Consider the following 20,471-nt stretch of genomic DNA (forward strand, 5'->3'; position numbering starts at 1 on the left):
TAAAATTTCATTCAATCCGAAAATCAGGAATTAAGATCCGGTTAAAAGCACGATCTGTACAAAAATTTCCAAGCCAACCTATTACATCTTAGTTTCGTCCATCCACTAAATTCGGCACGTTTCACTAATCCGTTTAAAACTTTCTTAAAATTGATGATCTAATTTATTTTGTGAGAGAATGTAAATCCATCATATTTGAATATATGTATTTTTGTTCATATAATTGTAGATACGTATTAATTAAAAATAATTAGTGTTCAGGAAGACTGGATGCAAGAGGATTAGTATCTGTAACGCAACAACAAAACGTAGGATGCTGCTGTAAACCAATTGTTTCTTCTTCTTTTTTGAACCCAGTTACGCATATGATATACAACGCCTAGGGCTAGGCAAAAAACCCGGATCCGAAGAACCGAACCGAACCCGATCCGAAAAAGTAGTACCAAACCCGAATCGAAATTGATTAAATATCCGAACGGGTTCAAAAATTTTGGTATCTAAAGAACCGAAACCGAACCCTACCCGAACCGAAGTATCTCAAGTACCCAAATATAACCGAAATAGATTTATATACCTAAATATATTACTTATTTTAGATTTAATATATATTAAAAACATCCAAAATATATAAGATACTTTTAAGTTGTCTAAAATACTTGAAAATATATAAAAATAGTCAAAAATAAATGTCTAAAATAGCTAAAATATATTCAATTCATGAACCAATAAAAGAAACTAATAACTGAACTTGAAAAGAAAAAGTGAATATGTTTTCATCAAAATGATACATATATGATTTGATTTGATTCAGATCTCCGCAGTGCCAATATAGATAAGGATCGTATAAGTCCTGAATTTCTAACACCTAAACAAAGCCCTTAGTGATAAGTCGATAACTAATCAGATTTTCTACACCGTCGCGAGATTGTAAAATCGCATTGAGATGCAGAGAATCAGATAAAATCTGAATCGGAGATCCGAGAGGATAAGGAGAAGACTGAGACATCGACTAACCAGGAGGAACGATTTGTGATGGCTCCTCTCTCCCTCTGTTGTTGTCAAATAGATCCTGAAATTGAAATATGCGAAGAAGAAAGATGATCAAGGAGCGAGAGAGAGAGAGAGAGAGAGAGAGAGAGAAAGAGAGAGAGAGAAAGAGAGAGAGAGACAGGTGATCGGGATAAAGAGAGGGTTAATTTGGTAATTATCATAATTTTTTTTTTTGATCAACCGGATAATTTCATTCAAAACTTAAAACTTACACAAATAGAAGGTTTAAGGCCTCATGCCCATAACAGAAATTGCAAGACATGATTTGGCTAAGAGATCTGCCGGCCTATTACGAGACCTAGGAATAAAAACGAATGAACAGGCGATGAACGAAAAAGAAAGATAGAAGGCCAGAGAGCTGATGTCCGATAGGATACCATAGAGGTCTGTCGGTCTTTTCCTCACTGTGATTGCTCGAACGAACACTTGTGGATCTGTGCGAAAACAGAAAGCGATGTTTTGAGTAGATGCGTTGATTAGAGTTTCCCTAATTGCTAGGCAGATGATACATTAAATTGAGGTGTGGAAGCTCTGTGAAGTTTCTGGACGTTCTGATTAGTGAAGATCCAACCCAGACATGCCGTCAGCACATCCGAGCGCCAAGCTGCATCTATATTACAAAAAACAGTTAGAACGGTAGGAGGTGATGGTGGGGGTGTGGGAATCTTCTGCAGTGTCTGCGTCGATCTGGTCATTTGAACTTGCTCCCATTCCTTTTGGGCAAGGATCGCTTTGGTTGATGTTTCTAGGGGCGTGAGGTTTCTTCTTTCGAAGATGGCGATATTTCTAGATGTCCAAATCATCCAGCAGAACCAGGGGAGACCACAAAGTTAAATGCAGGCTTGACAGAGCCCTCTCAAATAGCTCTTGGGCAGAGCTATACCCATCATGGAGATGTGAATACCTACGGTTTGAGAGCTCTAATCACAGACCCCTTATTACCTTCTTTGAACCTTTACGAAGAAAAAAGAAAGGTCTCTTCAGATATGACAGACGGTTGAGCAAAAATGAAGAAGTTTTACAACTTGTGGATGATATTTGGTCTGAAGAGGCTCACCTAAAAGTGAAACAGAAAATTGACAAATGCAGAACAGCACTAATCGCATGGTCAAAGCTCCAACAGGCGGGAAATAAGGAGTCCCTAGAGAACCTGAAACAACAAATCGAGACAATCAACCTTGCAGCGGACCCTAATGAAGAACAACTAAGAGTCCATAATGGAAAACTACATGAGGTCTACAAAAGAGAAGAAGAGCTCTGGAGGCAACGTAGCAGACAACTGTGGCTAAATCTAGGAGACAAGAATACGGGATTCTTTCATGCTTCCCCAAAAAAGAGGAAAACTCTAAATAAGTTCTCAGTCATAGAAGGAGACGATGATGTACCAGTCTACAAAGAGGAGGAGATCACAGTGACAATTGAGAAATATTTCCAAAATATTTTTACCCCTAAGACTAGAGGGACCAATGATATGTACGCAATCATCAATGAAGCCATCTCGCCACAAATTATCGATGAGTTAAACCAAAAACTTATCATGATACCTGATGCGAAGGAGATCAAGGAGGCTCTGTTCTCAATCCACCCATGAAAAGCACCAGGGCCTGATGGCTTCTCAGCCTGCTTTTTCCAGTCGAACTGGAATGTAGTGGGTGATGATATCGTCTGATATCGTCTCAGAAGTACAAGGTTTCTTCCAATCCGGTTGTATGCCGAGAACTGTCAAGGAAACGCACATCAGATTGATTCCAAAGATAAGAAGCCCAAATAAAGTATCTGATTACAAACCTATAGCCCTCTGTAATGTGTATAACAAGACCATCTCATAGCTGCTGGCTCGGCGGATTCAACCACTGCTCCAAGGTCTTGTCTCGGAACCCCAATCTGCATTTGTACCAAAGAGAGCGATATCAGATAACGTGTTAATCACCCATGAAATATTACACTATCTGAAGACTTCCAAGGCAAGCAAACAATGTTCAGTGGCTATAAAGACGATATGAGTAAAGCCTACGATAGGCTAGAGTGGGATTTCATCAAAGCGGTTCTCATAAGATGCTAGTTATGCAAAATCAAGACCACCAAGACATAATGGTCTCTCATTCTCACCACACACGATTTCCAAAACAAACACAAAATAAATAAAATAATGTTTGTTTGTTTTAATATTTTCTTGAAAAGTTCTCTAGCCAGTTGTTTTTTGTTTTTTTTGCTAAAAAAAGATTAAATCCGGGTCTATTAAAGACACAGACCTAACCTCCGGGCGGAGGTACAGTCCACAAATAGACCCTTTCCTGGGCATTCAAATGAGCCGAAAGCAATAGCCCATATCCGTGTGGCCAGCGGTGTTCGAACCAGGATTCACCGTATTGGGTTTATTCCCTCAACCTCTTGCCAGTTGTTTTAATAGTATATTTTACTATATACAGAAATCACTTTTTTTCTCTCTTTGTCTTCCAAATTCAACAAAACCCCAAGAGACCTTTAGCTTGGACCAAAAAGTTATTTTTTTAGCAAAAAAAAAAAAACTTGGGATTGACAATAAACAAAATACAAAACCACACTTCGCTTCTACAAAATATTCAAAACAATGACCAGACAAAAAAGGGGGAAAGTGTAAAATATCATTGTAATGATTATTGAGATATTTTGGGAAAGGCTGAATGATGTGAAATTGTACATTTTCGAATGTTTTCTCTTATAAGGTTTAAGTTTCATACTCCCTTGTAGTTTTCTTGAGTTTATTACAGCAATTTTTTTTAAAAAATGATCTAATTTTTTTCTTTTAAATTAAAATTTCATTCAATCCGAAAATCAGGAATTAAGATCCGGTTAAAAGCACGATCTGTACAAAAATTTCCAAGCCAACCTATTACATCTTAGTTTCGTCCATCCACTAAATTCGGCACGTTTCACTAATCCGTTTAAAACTTTCTTAAAATTGATGATCTAATTTATTTTGTGAGAGAATGTAAATCCATCATATTTGAATATATGTATTTTTGTTCATATAATTGTAGATACGTATTAATTAAAAATAATTAGTGTTCAGGAAGACTGGATGCAAGAGGATTAGTATCTGTAACGCAACAACAAAACGTAGGATGCTGCTGTAAACCAATTGTTTCTTCTTCTTTTTTGAACCCAGTTACGCATATGATATACAACGACTAGGGCTAGGCAAAAAACCCGGATCCGAAGAACCGAACCGAACCCGATCCGAAAAAGTAGTACCAAACCCGAATCGAAATTAATTAAATATCCGAACGGGTTCAAAAATTTTGGTATCTAAAGAACCGAAACCTACCCGAACCGAAGTATCTCGGGGTACCTGGATGTATCCCAAATAGATTTATAAACATATATATTAATTATTTTTTGATTTAATGTATATTAAAACATCCAAAATATATATAATTAATACTTTTAAGTTATCCAAAATACTTAAAAATATATACAAATAGTCAAAAGTAAATATTTAAAATAGTTAAACTATACCCAAAACACAAAAATACTTAAAATATTATTGATTTTCTATCCAAATATTCAAACCAAACCAATTTATATGTTAACTTTAGGTATTTTGAAATATATTATACAAATTTATATGTAATATATTATTATTTTTATAGATTTTGAGAAATTTTAAGCATATAATGAATATTAAAATTTTAAAAATAATTTAAATGGGTTATCCAAACCGAACCGAACCCACAACGATCCGAACCGAACCCGAACCGAAATTTAGAAATACCCGAATGGGGCTGAAATCTTTAAACTCGAAATCTGATTAGATCCGAACCGAACCCGAATGGATACCCGAACGTCCACCCCCGTAAACGCCCCCGTTTTGGTAACCTTCTTTTTTTTTTTAGTAACCATGAGATAAACAATAGGCATTGAACTTATTTGGGATGTTACATGGCGCCGCCGCTGGTACACAGTGGGTGCCTATTGGTTCAATAAATTTAGTAATATTTAGGCACAAAAATAACTAATCCAGTCAATATGTAATTTGCAGATACAAACAAAACTTTTTTCATGCATGGCTCAACGAGTTAAAATTTGCTTGATTTTTTTTAGTGAATTTCTGGTCAAATTTTTTTTTGGCTTCTAAAACAAATATAACTTTATAAAAAAACATGTTACCTAAAATTAGAGATATGAGAATAAAGACCATCAACGAAAATAACAAAAGACTAGTTTAACACCAGCGCCTTGCACGGAATGAACAATGTATATAACAATTATTTTACGTATTATTATTTAGTTTACATTTTTACATATTATAAAATTAAAAAATAATAAATATATATAATAATAAAAAATATTACTATTAAATCTATAATTAAATTGCCGTCAACACATCAAAACCATCACTTTTTTATTTAGAATTATTGTATGGTAAGAAAATTTAAACAATCATTTTTTATATATTTTCTATGGATTAATTAAATTTAAGTGATATTCACATAGATATATAATATATTTTAAGGGGTTTTTGCAAAATTGACTCAAAACATGAAGTCAACCACAAAACTAACATATATTTTTTTTAATTTTTTTTTGGCCAATTCACCCCACAAGTTAACATTATTTACGAAAATGCCATTAGCTTTCTTTTTCTTTTCGAAATGACATTTTTACTTTCTCAACCTCATCATCTTCATGTATTTACAAGATTGTCATCACCATCAATACATCAACCACCATGAACAACCAATTTGAAGCTCTTAATGCTCCTCAAATTGATTTACACTTCTTCTTTCTTAATTCTTACCAACTAAAAACAACATTTCTTTCACTTTCTCTTCATATTCATCCAAAAAAATCTCAAAAAATCTCAAGATTTTGATTCTAAATTTTTTATGGTTCATAGAGCCATTGAAGCTTGTGATTCTTGGTGGGTCACTTTTGTTTGAGATTCTGGGTGCTTGGAAAAGACTTATGTATGCTGAACAAGTTATCTCATTGGTTGAAACTATGAAATTGGGATTTTTTCTAGATATGTTTGTCCAGACGACTTACAAGTAAGTCTTCCGGCTGTAGACGACTTACCTGGAAGTCGTCTGGTCAATGCAGATGTTAGTTTTGCAATTGAATTTTAATTTATTTTTTCTAGACGACTTACAGTTTAGTTGTCCACCTTTGTTTGATAAAAAAAAAATCGAGACGACTTACATGTAAGTCATCTAGGGAAAACGGGTTAGTTTTGTATTTGACCGGAATGTGTCAGAAATTTAACTTTTCCTGGACGACTTACAAGTTAGTCATCGAGTAGAAAATTAAAAAAATAATATTAATATTTTTTTTTCTAGACGACTTACATGTAAGTCGTCCAGAATTTTATTCTGATATTCTGGTCAAACCTTGCTTATCTTGGACGGCTTACAGGTTAGTCATCTAGGAAAAAAACTCGAGACGACTAACGTGTAAGTCGTCTAGAAAAAAATATTTTTTTTTGTTTAATAATTCAATTGTAAAAATAACCTGAGACAACTTACAAGTTAGTCGTCTAGAAAAAAACAAAATATTAATTTTTTTTAATTTTCTACTGGACGACTAACTTGTAAGTCGTCCAGGAAAAGTCAAATTTCTGACACATTCCGGTCAAATGCAAAACTAACCCATTTATCAAACAAAGGTGGACGACTAACATGTAAGTCATCTAGGTTAAAAATCAATTGCAAAACTAACCTAAATGGACGACTTCCTAGTAGTCGTCCAGACGACCTCCGTGGAAGTCGTCTGCGTCAATGTTTAATAAACTTTCATCTTCTCTAAACCTATAAAGACTTTTTAATATTTTCTTGTTAATTCATGTATATTAGTCAATATTGGGGATACTGAATGAAATTTATAACTTAATTGGTGATATTTATGAGGTTACCAACATTCACGTTAATTAAAGTTTCTAACTGATCCATGGAAGTCTTCTACGCTAGTTTTTGAATAACTTGTGTATTTAAGAGTGATAAGTAACTTCAAGATATGTAAAACTCATATTTTCAAAATATGTTTTCTCCCTTAGTTTTACTAAATTTGACTAAGTTTTTCAACACAAACTTGTAAAAAATGTGATATGCTTTGACTAGTTGCTATTGTTTGTTTCCATCTCTTAAGTATTATTGTTATAGACACCAATGCTTATGAGTTGGAAGAAGGGTTAAAATGGTTCTTAAAATGTTGTATCAATATGAGGCTACCAACATTCTTGTTTATTAAGATGAGAAGAAGGTCATTGGAGTTTATTATTACATATGAGAGATCCAAAGATAAGAAAAAGGTTATTGAAGTATATTATTCCATTGATTTGTAAATGTGTAAACACATTTTTAGCACATATATTACATCTTCGGAAACATTATTACTGATTTTACAAAAAATTCACAACTAAAAGAGTAGACATGCAAATAAAAAAACAGACCACAAACAAAACTATTATAGATTCATCTACAAAGACAAGCTTGAACTTCATTTGATATGGAAGAAGACTTCGTCAGAAGACTTCCTGGAAGTCGTCTAGCGCATTATATTTTAGACGACTAACATGTAAGTCGTCCCAAAAGTCTTGCAGATCTGAAAAACCTGCATATCAAATCCAGATCTGAAAAACCTACATATAAAAAAACGTTCAAATGGCTTAAAACAGAGAAAATGAGTGGAAGATTAGATAAATCTACCTTTATAGAACACATAAAAATACATATCTAAAATTAATAGATCTACCTTTAAATGAGTGGAAGATGAGAAATATCTAATTAAAAACCTGCAAAAAAAAAGATAGATTAGTGAGAAAGACATGAGACAAAACTGAAAAATTCATATAAAATTTGGTGTTTTCAAGTCAAAGAGATTAGAGTGGTTTTGGGGAGTTTTAGTTTGAGAAAAAAGTAAGAACTTTATACAACAGAAAGTTACCAAATGAAGAAAAATCAGACATAAAAACTTACCAAAACGCTCAGATCTATTATGAAAGGGAGAGACACGGGAGAAGACTCCGCCAGACATGGAAGTCGTCTGGAAGACTTCTTGGAAATCGTCTAGCGCATTATATTTCAGACGACTAAGAGGTAAGTCGTCCCAGACGTCTTCCAGATCTGAAAAACCTGCATATCCAAATCAAGATCTGAAAAACTTGCATATCCAAATCAAGATCTGAAAAACTTGCATATCCAAAAACGTTCAAATTGGTTAAAAACAGAGAAAATGAGTGGAAGATAAATAAATCTATTTTTATAGAACACACAAAAATACATATATAAAATTGATAAATCTACTTTTAAATGAGTGGAAGATGAGAACCATGTGATGAAAAACCTGCAAAAACAAGATAAATTAGTAAGAAAGACATGAATCAAAAACAATAAATTGATATAAAGCTTAGTGTTTATAAGTTCAAAGAGATTAGAGAGAGGTTGAAGAGTTTTAAAATGATGAATATTACATTTTTGTTGCAGCCATTTGATATAAGGAGAGAGAATGTATAAAAAAAATTTATATAGGGAGACAAAAAATCCAATTAAGTTAAATATTTTTGATTCAGACGACTTCCTAGACGACTTACTTGCAACTCACCCAGAAGACTTTAATATTTTTAGCGGGAAACTAAAATATTTTTAGCGGAAAATTAAAATAGAAGACTTCCTAGATGACTTACTTGTAAGTCTGGTTTAAATTATTTAAGCGGAAAAATAATTTTAAAAAACATTTTAGGCGGAAATATTTGGACGACTTATATGTAAGTCGTCTGGTTTAAATTATTCACCAAACGACTTACAAGTTAGTCGTCTAAACCATAAACATAACCCATAAACTTAATTAACTAACTTAACACTTAATAAAATCAAATTAAACTTCAAAAGTGTTTACTATACACAAAAATAAACACTTATAGGTAAAAATTTAATTTTTCAAAAAAACAGTCAAGCTTTCTAAAATCTAACCTAAGAATACATACAATACTACAACATATGTTGTCAAATCATAAAACCAAAAAATATCATGATTAACTACTTTCACTCATCTATGCTGAAAATTATTTAATTTTATTATATCTTAATTTACATTACTTAAAATTGTTTACAATTACATGATTTTAATTTTTCATTTGTCAAAATAGTTTTTTAAAAATTTAAAGATTATTTTCAAGATCAACTACACCAAGTCGTCTAGACGACTTCCAGCATCTCAGACGACTTAATGGGGTTATATTCGTAAAAATGGCTTATGTTTTTTTGTTTGGTCACAAGAGGTTGACTGTAATTTCTCAAGGTTTTTAGGTTAGTTTTGAATTTGATTCATGTTTGGGTATACTTTTGCAATCAAAGTCAAGTTTTGAGTCATATTTTGTAAATCTCCCATATTTTAATGTATATCAATTAAAAATGACTTCTAAACCATATGGTTTTATGATTATATGTATCTTTTTATAAGCAAATTGTAAATTTGTGATAACTAAATTTTAATTTGAGATTTGTAATAGTTTTATTAATTTAAAAATTAAATTTTAAATTCTCAATTCTTGTTCAATGAAACTTTTTAAATTAAATTATTTGTGTGTTCTTATATGGTATATATATATATATATATTATTTTGAATATCTATTAAATGAGACTTTTACCCATTTATATTTTTATAATAAAAAAATTAGACCATGGACCACAAATTTTCAATGTGAGACTTTTAACAATTTTAATAATTTATAGTCATTATTAAACATTCAAATTAAAACATATTTATTATATGGTTAATATGATTGTTTATTTTATGTTAATAATATAAAATTAACCATAAACAATGGATGATACACAAATTATTATCAAATATTTATTATTAAAATCATTAATTATCACATATATGTACTTTAATCATATTATGTAATTTCATATCTTTTATTTAAGAAAAAAGGGAACACATTAATTGCACAAATTAATTTTATGATTTATTTAATGAAAACTATAATGTATATTTAATGCACGAACATGTTTTTCTAGATACTTTAAGAATAATTCGAATAATGACATGTGTCCTGACTAAAATGTTGTAATGCTTCTCTTTTAATATATGAGAGATATAATATTTTTTTGGTCATACGTATATTTTTATAGGCTGTAACAAGACGTACAAAAGTTAAAATATCAAATTCAAAATCAGTGTTTGAGGAAACTGTAATGTAATACAAACATTAATATTTTTAAAACCAGACCGGATGCTGAACCAAAATTTATTTGGATCACAGTTCAATATGGTTTGATCGGGTCAAACATAGTTCAATTATCTGCTTTAATATACTTAGATATATAAATTTAAAAGTAAATATGATACATAATTAAATTTGATACTTTGTTCATATAGTTAGTTTATAGATTTTTGATAGTCTTAATAGTGTTTATTAAGTTCGATAACTTTGTGATCCAATCTGATTACTTGACTAGTTCATTGTCAAACCATCTATTATATCCAACCCCGCTACACAGGGTCATGGTCAAACCTGATTTAACCAACGAGTCGGTCCGGTTTTAAAAATACTGTCATCCATTATAATAAGAATACATTCAATAACTATTTTTTGTATTGCAATAAAAAGGGGGAAATCTCAAAACAATAGGGTTTTACTTTTTTTTTTTGGAACATAATTTAATTTCATTAATCCTCAACTTGTTGGATTAAAATAATATGTTTTTTTTATTTGAAGAAATCATCTCAGCAATTTTATTTGATGGAGGTTTATATTTTCCGTTTCGTAAAAAGTATTATTTTGATATTTTCACACAGATTAAAAACAATTAAAATGTATTTATATTTTTATTAATTATACTTGTTTAACCATTAGTTTTTGAGATAAATAAAAGTATTTATAAAATCAATGCATTATGTAATTAACATTAGGTTTAAAATAAATATAAATGGCATTGAAATTGTAAAAATAATACACTTTATATTAAAATATTAAAATGATAATTTTGTGAAACATATAGAGTATTTTTTACATTTTAAATGATATGGGGGTTAAATGTATTTTACTGACAAAAAAATGTATTTTACTGATGTGGAGGTTAGGTCATCGCTGACCGTAATCCGTGAGTCCGTAACATTGGAAACCACAATTGGGCAGACAATAAGAATGTGCGTCCTCTAAAGTCTGACATATATATGATGACATCGAAATTGCAATATTTTGCTGAAGTGGCATCATTCTAGAGAGCTTTTTGATGCTGCTGTGGAGCCCCAAAGAGTTCCAATCATTTAGTGTAGATTGTTTACAAGATCTACATGTTTTACAACCTCTTTTTGTCAAACATGTTTTAGAATATCAGACCATTAATGTCCTTAGGATCCATGACCTTTATACTTACATAGTTTTTTTTTTGTACTTAGAATTGAAGATATACATGAGTCTAAGTGTGTAAATTGTCTCTATAGATGGACACACAGAAATCACTTTAATTCTCTTTGGTCTTTCAAATTCAACAAAACTCCATCAAAGAGACCTTTTACTTGGGCAAGAATAGATTGACAAGAAACAAAATACAAAATCACACTTATCCTACAAACTCAAAGAACGACTAGATTAAACGAAAAAATGGGAAAACATAAAACATCATTGTAATGATTATTGAGATATTTTTGGAAACGCTGAATGGTCTGATTTTATACTTTTTCTAATTTTTTTTTTATTTTTTAAGGTTTGAGTTTCATTCTCTCTTGTAGTTTACCTGTAAACAAAAGAAATTCATAATCGTTTATTAGATTGTAAACAAAAGAAATTCATAATCGTAATTTTTAAGTGAGGTAATGTAAATCAATAATATTTGGATATATATTTTTATTCATATAACCAGGCTGTGAATACATATTGATTAAAAATAATTAGTGTTCAGGAAGATTGGATATAGGAGGACCTTCAGATGTAATGCAACAACAAAATGTAGTTCCAAATGTATCACAAACTCCCCCATCTTTGTAACCCAGCAATAAACAATGGATATTGCATTTCTTGGTGTCCTCACATGGCCCCTTCGGTGTACAGTAGACGCCTATTTAGTTCATAAAAGTTAGCAACATTTAGGTACAAACATAAACAATCCAACATAAGAATATGTAAATTGCAAATACAAACAGAAATTTTGCGTCTAATGGTTTGAAGTCAATCTGTTAAAAGTTGTTTGATTTTTGTAGAAAATTTCTAATAGAAATAGTTCTTTTTCGTTTTAGAACAGTATAACTCCTAAACCTATATGTTACCTGAAATTATGGGTAGAGATATGAGGAAGACCACCAGGGAAAATAATAAAAGAGATGGAATTTTCTTGGTCGCCATTAGGTATATTGCTATAGGCTGCAACAACTTTTTGTCTGGATTTCTTACAAAGAAAAAACAAGATGTACAAAATTTCAAATTTCAAATTCAAGATCAGCATTTGACGAAAATATAGTCTAATACAGACATTATCATAATAATTCACACAATAACCTTTTTTGTATTGCAAGAAATAGGGGGAATCTCAAAACAATCGGTTTTCACTCTTTTGTAAAATAATTTTAGTCTACTTCAACAGAAAACTTCTAACATCAACATATATATATATACAGGGTTGCGCAATCTGGTTACCTTTTTAAAAATATACCTCTAACTCTCTAAGCTTCTTATGATCAAAATCTATGGTCTTACTTATATATACAGAAATCTTCCAGTTTTGCTATTAAACATTTTATAATTATGTTTCCATAATAAAAACTTTGACCGTAAACTTTTCAAAGAGTCAATGATAGTTTCCTTTTTTTAGAAGATTCACTATTTGAATTTTCAAATAAAATAAATAAAATTATTATATGAAACAATGATAAGTTATTACTTATTCCAAAAAACCTCAAGCAATATTCGCAGTGTTAATGCTAGAGATACGCAATTTTGATGACAGATATTCAGATTTTTGTTCCAGAGAAGGGAGAGCTATAGAAGGAGAGAGGGAGTACTTAATTTCGGCTCTTAAAATTTTATAATTATGTTTCCATAATACACTATTCTAGTCTAAATAAAATTGATGGTGCTGCATGTGAGTTATACAGCGTATGTGTACTAAATAATTTAAAAAAAATTAAAGTCAAATATGGTGAAAATATAGAATAACTAATTAATCTGATTGTGATCCTTATTCTAATTAATCTGATTGTGATCCTCATTCTGGTGCTGAAACTTTTATTTGATGAATTTGGATTTGAACATACACCAAACACTACGGGGGTGTATTGAACCAGTGTTTTAGAAGATTGTGAGAATTGATTAAAATCCTCTGTTATTCAAGTAGTGATTTAGATATTTTCTTTTCAAATCCTCTGTTTTTCAATATGGAATTTGTATAAAGTGATTAAACATCACTTAACATCTCTTGTTTTTCAATTAACAATTTATACAAAAATTATCAAATCCAGTGTTATTCAAAAGTAAATTGTATTTAGAAAATAAATTTTGTAAAAAAGATTTGAGAGTACTTTAAGTTATTTTTTAGTTAAAAACAACCCTTATAGAATAACATCCGTAACTGATGAAAGAAAGAAAAACATTGCCTTGCCGTAAAAAACCTCCGACTCTTATCTCCAGGTTTCTCTAACCTAAAACTATGTGAAACCTGAACCTGTGATCTTTTCACTTACACCTCGAATATTGATTCAATTGAAGTAAAGCCATCGTGGAGAACGGGGCAGAGAGAGTGAGGGCGAGTTCATGGATGTAGGTCGCAGCTGCTTCTAATTATTAAATGCTTTGTCCCAGTCTTGTGCATAGTCCTCCAAGTAGTCAAAAAAATCTATACACTCATCAAATGCTCTCGTATCTACGTATATGAAATCCCCTTCAACGTATATGAAGTCCAAGTCTTGTTCATCGTCTCATGGTTCCCATTAACCTTTAAGTATTGGACAATAAATTGCAAAGTGTTAGTCCTATCTTTCTCTGTGCCTTCTGTCACACATGTCAAATTCCAATGTGATGACAGCATTCAAACATGAAAAACAGCTCCACCGTTAGCTTTGGCCTGTTCATTAAGTAACCTTAATAAGGAGAGTATTGCAATTTCATCCAGCCACGACCCAATATATCTCCTACCTGAACTACTTACTAACTGTAATTTTCATGTATCAGTCTCACATAAGTTGGCACTTAGAAATATGAAGTAGTGTGACTGTATACGCCAAATCTAATTATCTTAAACATCATGACATCAATTTAGAAACAGATTGATTGGAACAGGTTGCTTTGACGACAAGCATAATATATTGTAATATATGTCAATGGCGAAGTTTGATTTCTTTATGGATATTCATAGCGATTAGGTAGATAAACCCGTAACAAGAAAAATATATTGACCAAAATTAATATTTCATGTTTCAAATCAAAGAAAGAGAGTTAGTTGGAGTTAGTTGGAGAGGCCGTTACAACCAAAGAAAGAGATGACAGTTGGCATCAGTTGATTGGACGCGTTCATCTCTCTGTTTTGAAGAAACAAAGTATATACGAAAGTAGTCTAGCTTTCTGGATTCATTTAGGAACTCGTTTGTGTAATTATCACTCTTTTATCTCTCTAAGATTCGAAGGCAAGTATATCAGTATTGGTTCTTTGAGTTTAAGATTTTTCTTCCTTTTAAATATTTTTACAAGTGAACAACGATTCTGTATTTAGCTGTTGAAAGAGACGCGTGCGTAGTCGCGAGAGGGAAGAAGCATGATGTCTGTTCTATCGATCTATTATTGCGAAGAATTTGGTGAACTCTTAATCAGTAGTCAGTACAAGTATGTGGAGGAAGAAGCAGTCCGATGTTACGAGGTTTTGTGAAGAGGGTGAGGTGCTGGCCGAGAGTACATACAGCAACCTTCGGTTGTCCATCTCGTCAGGACCTACTCGTCCCGACAAGGCTCGTGGTTTGGGGTACAAGGCCAAGCAGGTTGCTTATCTTTTTGCCTTGTTAACGAAGCATTATTGCTGGTTTCTTGAGACATACGTTTCTTCATCTTATAAAAAAGAGACGTGTGAATGTAATGATTTAACTCGCTCGCTGGATTTACATTTGTCTGAAAATATATATAACTCCTGTTCTGACTTGATTCATTTGATACAAATGAATCAAATCAAGTGCTAGAAACGGTTAATGATGATGATGTGATACAGAAGATTGGTGCTGATGATGAACGAGAGAAGAGAAATGAAAGAAGTCTTACATATATAATGATAATTAAGTCCATAACGTTGAAAACCATAATTGGGCAGACATTATTTAAGATTGTGCTGAAGTCTTACATATATAATAGGTGATGACATGGAAATTGCGATAGTTTGCTCAAGTGGCATCATTCTAGAGGGCCTTTTTTCATGCTGCAGTGGATCCCCAAATAGTTTTTTTTTGAAAAATGGATCCCCAAATAGTTCCTTTCATTTAGTGTAAATTGTTTAAGAGGTCTACATTTTTTTTAGATCGAATATCAAAAAATTAATGTCCTTAGAATCCCTGACATTTATACTTGCGTAGTTTTATGTAGTTATTAGAATTGAAATTCCCTATATATTAATCCTGGAATATTGGTTGAATGACAATGTTGAAGAGCATAAAGCTCACAGAGCTCCTCAACCCGGTTTTTTAATAGACCGACTTTACTAGGAAAGAAAAGACGAAATATATAAAGGACGGCTAAAAACTATAATATATAGAATCTTATGCGAAAATCTAAATAACTAACCTAATAAAACTTTCCTTAGCTGGTTTACGTCTTTTAACCGTAATAAATAACCCTTGCTTAATGTGTACTCAAATCTTAGGTGAAATTATTACTTCAAATCAATAGTATATTCATATTCGTATAGGAGTGTATTTATCACGAGTATATTTGTAATACCTTCGTCAGCGAGATTGCATATATTTGAATTTATGACATTGTATTTATGACTTATTATAACTGTGTAAATCTTTATAAATTAACATATTACTTGGGCGAAACGTTGGCTGAGCTTAATATGGTTATCACTGATCTTATAATAACTAATACATATTCTTTATATATTAATAATTGAGAAGTATTACAATATTTTTTTATAGCCACATGTCATCACTCAAATGATTTTTAGAATATTTAGAAAAATAGGTTGGTCCATCTAAATATATAATAATTTTTTTATAAAACTAACCATTAGCATTTCACATTGCGCTTTTAGTTAATAGCCTTTTGTCAAAAAAAAAATCATAAATTCATTATTAATGTTTTTTTATCATTTCCTTAAATAAAAGTTACGGAATAGCCTAATGTGACTAAATTATATATGACAATTAATGATTTTTAAGAATAAAGATTTGATAAAAATAGTGTATTTTCTATCACATTTTTTTAAATTTTAAATTATTAAAATAAATTAAACAACCACATTAACTATATTATAAAAAAATAAATTTTTATGTATATGTTATATTTTGAACTTTTAAAACGACTATAAATTACTAAAACTGTTAAAAATCTCATATTCAAATTTTGTGATCCATGGTTTAATTTTTTGTTATGAAAAAATGCAAATGATTACAAAATCATATAAATAGAAAGTCTCATTTAATAACGATTAATATTCAAAAATATTTATATATCTATATCTCCTTTTCAATTAAACTATATACAATATAGAAAAAAACATAAATATTTTAATTTTGAAATTTACTTTAAACAATTTTTTTTTGATAAAAGTTTTGAGCAAACATTGACAACTTAATTTTTGTTAAAAAGTTTTAAATTACTAAAACTATTAATTCCACAATGAAAATTATGTTATCAGTATTTTTAAGTTTTTGCTATAAGAAATACAAATGATAAAAAAACATATGAGTAGAAACCTTCATTTAATAGACATTAATATTAAAAATATATTATATATGTTAATATTATTTAAATTTAATTATATTTCTTATCAAATAGAAAAAAAATATTCTTTGGATTAATAAAATTTATTTTTATGTTCATACCAATTTAATTACTGACTTTTTAATTATTGGATATATATTTATTATAATATGTAAAACACATATAATATATAAAATAAAATTTATATATAATGTCCATCCCGCGCAAGGCGCAGATCTTGACCTAGTATACAGTATAACCGTGTAAATCGTCTCTATTGATGGACATACAAAAATCATATCATTTTTCTCTTGTCTTTCGAATTCAAGAAAATTCCATCAAAGTGACCTTTAGCTTGGTCGTGACTAGATTGACAAGAAACAAAATACAAAATCCCACTTCACCTCTACAAAATACTCAAAACAAGGACCGAATTAAACGAAAATAAGGAAAAAAAACAGAAAACAAAATCGTAGTGATTACCGAGATATTTTGATGAGAAAGGTTGAATGGTGTACTATTGTACATTTTCGAATGTTTTATCTTTTAAGATTGTAAACAAAAGAAATTTATAATCGTAACTTTTTAAGCGAGGTAATATAAATCTATCATATTTGAAAATTTATATATATATATATATATATATATATATATATTATTTTTTATTCATATAGCCAGGCTGTGAATACATATTGATTAAAAATAATTAGTGTTCAGGAAGACTGGATTTAGTAGGAGTTTTGGATATAATGCAACAACAAAACGTAGTTCTAAACGTATCACAAAATCCCCCATCTTTGTAACCCAGCAATAAACAATGGATATTGCATTTCTTTGTGTCCTCACATGGCCCCCTCGGTGTACATTCATCCCCTATTTAGTTCATAAAAGTTAAGCAAAATTTAGGTACAAAAATAACTAATTCAACATATGAATATGTAAATTACAAATTCAAACAGAACTTTTGCGTCTAATGGCTTTGAGTCAATCTGTTAAAAGTTGTTTGATTTTTGTAGAAAATTTCGGATAGAAAATAGTTTTTTTTGGGGTTAACTATAGCAATATGCTTGTAAAACATTTTATTTTTCTTCTATAATATATGCCTTAAGTAAAAAAAAATCGTTTTAGAAGAATATAACTCTATAAAAATATATATGTTACCTGAAATTATGGGTAGAGATATGAGGATAAAGACCACCAGGGAAAATAATAAAAGAGATGAAATATTCTTGATCGCCATGAGGTATATATTGCTATAGGCTGCAACAACTTTTTGTCTGGATTTCCTACAAAGAAAAAAATATGATGTACAAAAATTAAAATTTCAAAATCAAGATCAGCATGTGAGGAAAATATAGTGAAATACAGACGTTATTATAAGATTACGTACGATCACTTTTTTTTTGTACAACAAGAAATAAGAGGGGATCTCAAAACAATCGGTTTTCACTCTTTTGTAAGATAAACTAGATATTGACCCGCACAACCGTGCGGGTGATTATTTTATTTTTACACACATAATTATTTGTTTTACATGATTAACTGTAATATTTACCATATTACTAATTGTTTAATATAACATTTTAATACACAACAATTTTATAGTTCACATGCAATAATTTATATTATTTGTTTTAAATTTTGCATATTTTAAATCATGTGATACAAAATTCTAAATTGAAAAATTTTATTAGTGAAAGATCAAAAAAATTATTGAAAAAATTATATTAAATTAATATCGCAGATTAATACAAAAATGTACATGTGTTTAGTTATAATTAGAAAATTAGTAAGATATTTTAAAATTTCATTTTAGTTAAAATAAATATAAATTTAACTTTAAAATAAACACGACATTAACTAAATATTTAAAAGTTTTGTTTAAGTGAAAAACGAATATACATTTATGTTAAACAAACACGAAATTACTTAAATATTTAAAAGGTTTATTTTAATAAAAAATGATATATATATATATATATATATTTATTTATATTTATATTGTAAATAAAAAGATATAAAAAGATTTTATTCAGATATAATTTTAGAGTAAATATAGGAGTATCTATTTGATTTGTTTGTCTTAGAATAATTCAAATAATTTAAATATTTATACAAAAATTAATTTTAACAACTTTTTAAGGGGTGGTCCAAATTAAAAAATCACATATGAATTAAGTCATGAGTTCTCTTTTAATAGAATAGTTTTGATATTCTTGTTGCAACCGATTTATGGATTTGAAAATTCTTGTTACATTGGTTTTAAAGATAAGGGGTTTGAAATCCGGATCAGTGTGATGAATACGTGATCATCTATGCATATAATGTGTAAGAAGAAATTGAAAACTAAAACCGGCCGGTTTAATGTTTCTTTACAAGTGAAATGTTTCAAGGGGATGTGTAAGAGGTGGATCATCACTTGATCATATATTATATAACGTGTAAGTGAATAAAACAGAGGTTCTAGTGTATTTTTTAAATAACAAACAACTCACATTTACAATTCTAGAACTATACGTTAATGTTTTAGTCTAAGGACTGTTTGTTAATGATTTATATTTACGGTTGAGCAAAAACGATGATGCATTGGTTTGATAATGATTTATTAAGTCCATTTTTTTGTAGGCATGTAACAGAATTTTGGTTTGTAAACCGAACCGAAGAGTGGTTTTAAACTATTTTGGACTTTATCCTGTCGACAGGTCAATTAACTTTGAATATCAAAACCAACTTGATATTTTAGGGAATGATATAATAAGACATATTATTAGTAATGAATGAATAAATGATAACTGATTTCTAGTGATGGTCCATTAAGTCCATTTTTTTAAAAATCACACATGAATCAAGGTTGTGACTTCTGTTTTAATATATAAGATTTAGTCTACTCCACAGAAAATTTCTAACATATATATATACGTATGGTTACGCTTACGCAGCACCTTTCGTTTTGAAAATATATCTTTAAGCTTCTTATGAACAGAGTTTATGGTCTTACTTATATATAAAGAAATCTTCCATTTTTGTTACTATTATATATATTGTAATTATGTTTCCATAGCAAGAGCTTTGTGTGTAAACTTTTCAACGATTCAATAATAATTTCCAGTTTTTAGAAGATTCACTGTTTGACTTTAAAATAAAATAAAATTAAATAATTATATCAAGCCGTGATTATTGCTTATTACATAAAACTTCAAGCAATATTCGCAGTGTTAATGCTAGCCACGCAATTTTAATGACAGATAATATTCTTGATTTTTTTTTATCATCAATTTTTACAGATTCATACTGATTATGTAAACCAAACCGGGTGATCTGCATCCATGTGAACAATAAAACACGGTTGCTTCCTAACACTGCGTGCTAATCTATCCGCCGTTGTATTTTACGTTATTGGTACATAGATGATCTCTGGTCGGGTGAAACTCTCTTTCAGGGTTTTGACATCGTACAAATAATTTACAAAAGCTGGTCATTCATCTGATTCCGAAACCATCTTCACCAATTGAGAATAATCCGTTGCAAACGTAACCTGAAACT

The 20,471-nt window shown here is 30.0% G+C and overlaps 1 long non-coding RNA gene across 1 annotated transcript; it reads right to left on the minus strand.

The window, feature by feature from the left end:
* Nucleotides 1-11,896: 11,896 nt before the first annotated feature.
* On the minus strand, nucleotides 11,897-12,688 carry LOC106326566. The gene is made up of 3 exons (XR_001267270.1): nucleotides 12,666-12,688; nucleotides 12,299-12,409; nucleotides 11,897-12,090 (listed from the first exon to the last, which is right to left on the minus strand). It is a non-coding gene; the product is annotated as an uncharacterized LOC106326566 (long non-coding RNA).
* Between the last annotated feature and the right edge of the window lie 7,783 nt (nucleotides 12,689-20,471).

This window comes from Brassica oleracea, chromosome C2 (genome assembly GCF_000695525.1).
Source record: "Brassica oleracea var. oleracea cultivar TO1000 chromosome C2, BOL, whole genome shotgun sequence".
NCBI lineage: Eukaryota > Viridiplantae > Streptophyta > Magnoliopsida > Brassicales > Brassicaceae > Brassica > Brassica oleracea.